Genomic DNA, 9,187 nt, shown 5'->3' on the forward strand with positions numbered 1-9,187 from the left:
TCTTTCTTTCTTCTCTATCTCAATCTAGCAAAGGGTTAAAAAAAAATCAAATGCTCCATCTTACCCTGTGATCATTTGAAGCATGAAATGCAACAAAAAATATGCTGCCTTGTATAATTTGCTAGATTAATACCAGGTGGATGTAATTTTGCTAGTTGTAATAATTATCTGTAATAATTAATAATAATTCTCCAATACCTTGACAGCCACATCCAGCCTGTTATCTTCTGAGGGAGAATATAAGTGTTGCAGCATCAGACCGACACCCTATTGGAATCAAAAGTCACTCATGTTCTGGCAGGTATTACCATTCCTCCCTTCTGTGGGAAGTGCCCTTAGATCAGCATCACTTCCCATTTTGAATTCGGAAAGGTGGAGAACTAAAAAAACTGGTTGGAGCAAAAGTCCAAAAAGTATGTGGTTGTGAGATTGCATTTTAAATTGGGATTGTTGTCTTGTAGGGTAAGTTCTTCAGTTCTTCTCTCATCTCTCCCCATAATACAGGATATCTAACAAAGGAAAACATTTTCAACCATCTAAATTCATCTATCCAGGAATTTCCAATAGATTTAAAACAAAATTATCCTAGATTTTTTTTTTTAAATGACTCCCTGTTTGACCTGCTCATTCATCCCAACTGATTTTTCTGTGTCTTTTTTTAATTTGCTCATGGAATGACTAGACCACCATTTTTTTTTGCTTGTCTCTAATTTCCCTTGGGAAGATGGTGGTGAGCTGTCTTCTTGAACCTGCTGCAGTCCATTTGGTGTAGGTGTACCCGACACTGCTGTTTGGGAGGGAGTTCTCAGATTTTGACCTAGTGACACTGAAGGAACAGCAATATATTTCCAAGAGATAGTAAGAACCACAGATGCTGGAGTCAGAGATAACACAGTGTAGAGCTGGATGAACACAGCAGGCCAGGCAGCATCAGAGGAGCAGGAAAGCTGACGTTTCAGGTCAGGACCCTTCTTCAGAAATGCATCAGAAATTTCTGAAGAAGGGTCCCGACCTGAAACGTCAGCTTGTCTGCTCCTCTGATGCTGCCTGGCCTGCTGTGTTCTTCCAGCTCTACACTGTGTTTTAATATATTCCAACATCAGGCTGGTGATTGGCTTGGAGGGGTTTTACAGATAGTGGCGTTCCCAGGTATCTGCTACCCTTGTCTTTCTAGGTAGTAATGTTCAGGGGTTTGAAAGGTGCTGTGAAGGAATCTTAGAAGTACTACAGAGCATCTTTTAGGTGGGATATACTGCTGTTATTGCATGGTGATGAATGGAGTGTTGCTTAAAGTGGCAGATGTGGTGCCAATTAAGCAGACTGCTTATTCTGGATGGTTTTGAGTTTCTTATAAGGTAAGTGGAGCATATTCCATCACAATACTCTATTGTAGACCAGGTTTTGGGGAGCTGGGAACTGAGTTATTTGCTCCAGAATTTTTTTTTCTTTATTCTTTCATGGGATGAGGGTGTCGCTGGCCAGGCAGCATTTATTGCCCATCCCTAATTGCCCAGAGGGTAGTTAGGAGTCAACCACATTGCTGTGGGTCTGGAGTCCCATGTAGACCAGACCACACCACGTGAGGATGGCAGTTTCCTTCCCAAAAGGACAGTAGTGAACCAGATGGGTTTTTCCAACAATCGACAATGGATTCACAGTCATCATTAGATTCTTAATTCCAGATATTTATTGAATTCAAATTCCACCATATGCCATGGCAGGATTTGAACCTGGGTTCCAAGAACATTATCTGGATCTCTGGATTAACAGTCCAGTGATAATACCACTAGGCCATCACCTTCCCTTTGACATTCTCTCATAGCCATAGTATTTATAGGCTTGTTCAGTTTAATTTCTGGAGTCAATGGAAAACGCCATCATGTTGTTGGTGATCATTACTGTTAGTATAAGGAGTAGTTCCCTGGTCTTAGACTGACGTTTTATTGACCTCTTCTTCCTTTCTTCTGCTCATCCAGGTGACATCAGTGTTCTGGATCTTTTTACTCCAGATCACAAACTATCTTGTGTAACTCTGTAAGCTCATGGAGGTGCTGTATTTGGTCCGGGCCAAACAGTGTAAATTTTTCTAACTGTTCCTCATAATTCAGCTCTTCAACAATATGGATTAGTTTCTTCGCTCTGCTATTCTGGTGTCTTGTCTTCCTTGCCCTTTAATAATCAGTACTCAGTGTTGATCAAACCTGAACCAGTTTATCAAAGAATTGGCTGGTAGTAGAAGTAGATACAATTGTAACGTTTAAGAGGCATTTATACAGACAAATGAGCAGGCAGGGAATAGAGGGACACACCCCATATGCAGGCAGATGGGATTAATTCAGAATGGTATCATGGTCAGCACAGACATGGTGGGCTGAAGGTCCTGTTCCTGTGTCATTATGTTCTCTTTACAGAGATGTTATAGTGTGAAAGGAGGCTATGTGCTCATTGAGTCTGCATAGGCTCTCTAAGCATTTAACTTTGTGTTTATTCCCTGTAACTCTGCACATCATTAAAATAGAATAAATCATTCATTACCTTCTTGAATGCCTCAGCTGAACCTGCCAGCACTACATTTCCAGGCAATGCATTCTATACCCTGACTACACACTGTGTAAAAAAAGTTTCTTCCTAAATTCACCCCTTCTCTGGTTCCCTACAATCAACTCTAGATCTCCAACCCTGAGAGATTTCTGTGCTCCCCCAATTCTAGCCTCTGGAGAATTCCTGATTATGATCTCTCCACCATTGGCAGCTGTGCCTTCTGCTATGTGGCCCCTAGGTCCTGAACCTCTCCAACTCTCGACCTCTCTCTTCTCCCTCCTTGTTCCAGTGCTTTGCTTCTTATCTCCTTTATGTGGTTTGGTACACGGATTTGGTTAGTAATTCATTTCTGAAGCACATTTTGCAACATGAAAGATGCAATATAAATGCAAGTGGCTGTTCTCTTCTAATGCTTTGGCTATCTTCTGTTTGTTAGGAGTTACTGTGCATTGCTGGGCATGTTTAAGATCAAGGCTGTTATGGCATCTTGGTTTGAGCAATTCAGCAACTTCTGGACCTTTTGTGAAGTACATGTGTTCCTTATTTCTTTCCTTCCCCATTCAGTACTTTGAACATGCCTGTACTGCATTTCATCTGCTATTGATCTGACAGCTCATTGTTTAACATTGGAAGCTGTTTTCCCTTTATGCTACTAGCTGTGTTAGTTTAATGCCGACACATTGTCCAGCTGGCGTTACAAGCTTAATCGACTCATGAGGTTTGTGTGGCACAGTGGTAGTGTCCTACCTCTGGCTTGAAGTTCTCTGAGGTAGCTGGAACTTGAATCCAGATGTGCCATTACGTGTCCAAAAGGCTTGATTTTAAAAAAACAATTCTTCTTCAAAACAGCACCCTATACTCTAAATCAACCCTGAGTTTTAGCTGATCAGAATTACCTGCCACTTTCTAACTTCAAAATAAAACAGATTCTCATCCTAATCCCTTACCTCGCTGCACCTATCTGGAAGGTGCAGCTGAGGTTTCACTAGATTGAACTGGAAAATCTGGACATGCTCCAATTAGATCAGAGAGAGCTAAGGGGAAGATTTAACATGTGTTATGGCCACATTTTGAAGTACTGCGCACAATTCTGGTCGCCCCGATACGGGAAGGATGTTATTAAACTGGACACAGTGCAGAAAAGACTTACAAGAAAGTTGCCGAGACTGAAAGGTTTGAGTTACAGGGAGAGGCAGGAAAGTCTGGGGCATTTTTTTCCCTGGAGCGTTGGAGGCTGAGGGGTGACCTTTATAGAGGTTTGTAAAATCATGAGGGGCATAGATAAGGTGAAAGCCAAGGTCTTTTCCCTACGTTAGGAGAGTCCAAAACTAGAGGAAATAGGTTTAAGATGAGAGAGGAAAGACTTAAAAGGGACCTAAGGGGCAACTTTTTTACACAGAAGGCGGTGTGTGTATGGAATGAGCTGCCAGAGGAGATGGTGGGCGCTGGTACGATTACAACATTTAACAGGCAATTGGACAGGTACATGAGTAAGAAAGGTTTAGGGTGTTATGGCCAAATGGGACTAGATCAGTTTGGGAAATCTGGTCGACGTGGGTGAGTTGGGCTGAAGGGCCTGTTTCCATGCTGTATACTTCCCTGAATATAACCGTGGTAATCAAGATTGAGGCATTTTGTTAGTCTAGATAAGGAGAAACTGTTTCCGATCATTGGCAAAAGAGATGAGAATTTTCCTTATGCAGCAAATTATTATGATCTCAAATATGCTGCCTCAAGTACTGGCGAAAACAAAGTCAATAGTTTCTTTTAAAAGGGGATCAGATACTTAATTGAAAAGACTTGAAGATTTTTAATGGGGGAGAGGGGAAAGCAGGGACTTATTGTGGTGAATTCATTCCCAGGTGCAATGGGGTGAATGGCCTCTTCCATATTGTAAGTTTCCATGGCGATTTCCTGGAATCTAGGGAACTTTTGGAGTAGAAACAAATTGAACTGAGGCAGGGGTTTTATGGCTCGCTCCAGTTACTATACTGTGGCATCAGTGTTAGTTGACCTTTTTATTTTTTGCTGATGTTGCACAAGTTGTTTCCAAGGTTGAAGTTAAAAGCTGAGGTCATGTTATTTAGAAGCAACAGTTAGCCAGTTGAATCTGTTCGAATGAATGGCCAAGGCATTTGATGGCACCCCTTCCTCTATGGACTTTGATTTTAATTTTCTAGAACCGCAGTTTGGACAGGCGAAATCTGCATGGGGCCGCGAGAAAGGGATTAATGTAACCGTTTCAAATCCTGAAATGCAGGAATTGAAGAAGTAGGTGGTGTGCTGAAGAGTGTGTTAATGATATATTTGGTGTCGAAGCTGTGTGTGTGTGTGCGCGCGCACGCGTGCGTGTGTGTTAGAATTAGCTTTCTTGTCACATGCACTCACATGAGTACAGTGGAAAGTTCGCAAATTGCTGCTTATGGTGTTCTCTCAGGCACAAAGGTACAGATTCTTAAGTACAAATTCTTAGAGAAAATTCTTAGCCTCCTGACCATGCCAGGTTTCACCTTGAGGCTGGGAGTCCATGTGGAAGCCATGTTGGATTGAGAGGCCATTGTGACACGTTGAGAGTTCGCTACGCTGAGGCCCAAAGTCCAAGTCCACGCTAGGTGGATTAGCCATGGGAAAATGCAGATTTACAGGGATAGGGTAGAGAGGTGGAACTAGAAAGGATGCTCTTCGGAGGGTCGGTGAGGCATTGATGGGCTGAATGGCCTGCTTCCACACTGTAGGGATTCTATAATTCATTGTCATCATTGTGTGTGTCTGTGTCTGTGTCTGTGTCTGTCTGTCTGTCTTCCGGTCAGTACACCAAGCCCCTGCCCTGTTCTGTATAAGGTGACCAAAGCCCTTGTCATTGTTTTTATCCTTTTTATCCTTCTGTGTGATCCAATAGCAAGGCCAGCATTGATGCCCATCTCTCGTTGCCCTCGAACTCAGGCTCAGATCATTTTCACGCCTCTGTAGGTCTGGAGTCGTGTAGAGGCCAGATGAGGTTTTTAAAATAATTTATGATAGTTTCATGGTCGCAATTCCAGATTTATTCATTTATATTCCGCTAGCTGCTGTAGTGGGACTTGAACCCATGACCTCAAGGGCTTTGGCTGAGTTATGAGACCCAGTGATATAACTACTCTGTCACTAGGTCCGCCTAATGACCATTACCGTGTCCCTTTGCTAAAACTGAAGGCAGGAAGTTATTGAGCATCTGAGACTATTGCTCAAATGTGCATCGCTTAGATCGCTTGCCTCGATTCTCCATTGCTGTCTGTGTAATTCTTCAGCAAAAGAATATTGCGAGTCACACAGTCCTGTTTCATAGAATCATGCAGAGAAGTGTGAGGTGATGCACTTTGAATCATAGAACCCGTACAACATGGAAGCAGGCCATTCGGCCCATTGAGTCTATATCCACCCTCCAAAGAGCACCCCACCCACCCTAACCTTATAACTCTGCATTTCCCAAGGCTAACCCACCTAACCTGCACACTATATGAGCAATTTAACATGGCCAATCCACCTAACCTGCACATCTTTGGACTGTGGGAGGAAACCGGAGCACCCAGAGGAGACTCACGCAGACGTGGGGAGAATGTGCAAATGCCACACAGCCAGTCGCTTCAGGCTGGAATTGAACCCGGGTCCCTGGCACTGTGAGGCAGCAGTGCTAACCACTGAGCCACCGTGCCACCCAGAATGTATCGTCTCAGAATCACAAGGTTCTGCCTTTGGAGTCCTCTCGGGCACATGGATTGTGGCATTAATGTCCAGACCTGAAAATTGCTGCTACACACTGGACTTAGAGGCTGTGCAGCTGGTGAGAAAATTAGAGGGAGCACAGCTCCTGGCTTACCAATCTGTCAACACTTCACGCTGAGGGTCCAGCTGCTGGTCTGTGCCTGTAAAAACCTCTGTAGGACTATTTTGAAGAGGAGAAGGAGACTTCTTGCCAGTTTCCTGACCACCATTTATATCTCGATCATCAACTCAATGTAACATAGAAACATAGGCGATAGGAGCGGGAGGAGACCATTCAGCCCTTCGAGCCTGCTCCGCCATTCTTCATAATCATGACTGATCATCCAACTCAATAGCCTAATCCTGCTTTCTTCCCATAACCTTTGATCCCATTCACTCCAAGTGCTATATCTAGTCACCTCAAGTGCATTCAATGTTTTGGCATTAATGACTTCCTGTGATAATGAAGTGCTTAGGCTCACCACTCTTTGGGTGAAGAAATGTCTCCTCATCTCCGTCCTAAATGGTCTACCCCAAATCCTCAGACTGTGATCCCTGGTTCTGGACACACCCACCATTGGGAACATCCTCCCTGCATCTACCCTGTCCAAACCTTTTAGAATTTTATAAGTCTGTATGAGATCCCCCCTCCTCATTGGTGTAAACTCCAGCAAAAACAATCCCAACCGAGTCAATCTCTCCTCATATACATCCCCAGAATCAGCCTGGGAAACCTTTGCTGCACTCCCTCGAGAGCAAGAGCTTCCTTCCTCAGAAAAGGAGACCAAAACTGCACATAATATTCTAGGTGTGACCTCACCAAGGCCCTGTATAATTGCAACAACACATTTCTGCTCCTGTACTCGAAACCTCTCGCAATGAAGGCCAACATACCATTTACCTTCTTTACCACCTGCTGCACCTACATGCTTACCTTCAGTGACTGGTGCACAAGGACACCCAGGTCCCACTGCACACTCCTCTCTCCCAATGTACAGCCATTCAGATGGTAATCTGCCTTCTTGTTTTTGCTTCTGAAGTGAATAACCTCATATTTATCCAAATTATACTGCATCTGCCATTGATTTACCTACTCACCCAATCTGTTCAGATCATGCTGCAGGATCTCTGCATCCTCATCACAGTTCACCCTCTCACCCAACTTGGTATCTTCTGCAAACTTTGATGTTACATTTTGTTCCCTCATCCAAATATTTAATATATTTTATGAATAGCTGGGGTCCCAGCACCAATCCCTGTGGCACCCCACTAGTTGCTGCCTGACAATTTGAAAAGGACTCATTAATTCCTACTCTTTGTTTCCTCTCTGCCAACCGGTTTTCCATCCATCTCAATAACTTCCCCAATCCCATGCGCTTTAATCTTTAACATTAATCTCTTACGTGGGACTTTGTCAAATGCTTTCTGGAAAGTCCAAATATATCATATCGACTGGCTTCCCCTTGTCAACTCTACTAGTTACATCTTCATAGAATTCTAACAGAATTGTTGGGCATGATTTTCTCTTCATAAATCCATGCTGACTCTGTCTGATCCTGCCACTGCTTTCTAAATGCTCCGGTATAAAGTCCTTGATGATGGATTTGAGAATTTTCGCCACTACCGATGTTAGGCTTACTGGTCTATAATTCCCTGTTTTCTCTCTACCTTCCTTTTTGAACATTGGAGTGACGTTAGCCACCCTCCAATCTGCAGGGATTGTTCCAGAGTCTATAGAATTTATAGTCTATAGAATCCTGGAAGATGACATCCACTGTTTCCAGAGCCACTTCCTTAAGGACTGTGGGATATAGATTATCAGGCCCTAGGGATTTATCCACCTTCTATCCCATCAAATTTCCTAGCACCATTTCTCTACTAATATTGATCTCCCTCAATTCTTCCCTCTCACTAAATCTTGCATTCTTCAACGTTTCTGGTATTTGATTTGTGTCCTCTTTTGAAAGAAAAAAAATGATCTGGTCTTGTTACATTACTGTTTGCTGAGCCAAAATAGCTGCTGCCTATGGTACTGTACGATACTGATGACACTTTGACGTTATTGCCTGTAAAGGCTTTTGAGAACTCTGGTGCTCAAGTAAGGTGGGATGTAGAAATGCAAGTCTTTTTTGAATTAAGTTCTCCAAACTTTTAAATCCAAGCTGAGGATGAAATTGGATTTAGTGACTCATGTTTCTATTCCCAAAGGTTTCTACTCCCAAGTAACAAATGTTTTACATTGTTACAAAATGTTGAGTTGTAAATCTTTTACTTTGGTGTTGAGGCACAGGTTAGTGATTTAGTGCCTGTGTGTAAAGTGATGAACGTGAGCAGGTGATGTACAGAATGATTTAATCTTCTCCAAACATGAATGGAAACTTCCAGAATAACTTAAACAGATTTACACCTCAAGGGCACTAATCAGGGAGGGGAAAAAGCAGTTTACAGTTTAGAATGCTTGAAGTCACCTCTGTGTTACCCATTAGGGTGCTTTGTGATAGCTGTTAATTGCAACATCCTGTCTCATGTAACTCTATGGACAGCGTCCTGGGGAAGGTAAACAGCACTCCCTGTAATTTCACAGCTAAAGGCTGAGCACTATGATTGCAGAGTCTTTGCTGCACCGTTTTAAAGTACCCTCCAAAACCTTGTCATTCTTTGTATGTTGTTGACCATAAACTGGACATTGTGGAAATACAATGGCTTCACTTCTTCAAAATGTCTTCCTCTCACCTGTTCCACTGTCTCAATTCTCCTCTCTTTCTTCCAACACCTTTTTCTCTTTCCTCCCTCTTTCTTTCTCACTCTTTTCACTTTCTTGCACTCTCATCTCTTTCTTTCTATCTTTCTATCTATCGCTCACTCTGTGTCTCACTCTGTGTCTCACTCTGTGTCTCACTCTGTG

At 42.9% G+C, this 9,187-nt stretch overlaps 1 protein-coding gene across 3 annotated transcripts in view; it reads left to right on the forward strand.

The window, feature by feature from the left end:
- Positions 1-9,187, forward strand: part of pdlim5a (PDZ and LIM domain 5a) — a 237,926-nt gene that overhangs the window by 63,174 nt on the left and 165,565 nt on the right. The window lies entirely within an intron of this gene.

The sequence above is a fragment of the Rhincodon typus genome, chromosome 1 (genome assembly GCF_021869965.1).
Source record: "Rhincodon typus isolate 14 chromosome 1, sRhiTyp1.1, whole genome shotgun sequence".
Lineage (NCBI taxonomy): Eukaryota > Metazoa > Chordata > Chondrichthyes > Orectolobiformes > Rhincodontidae > Rhincodon > Rhincodon typus.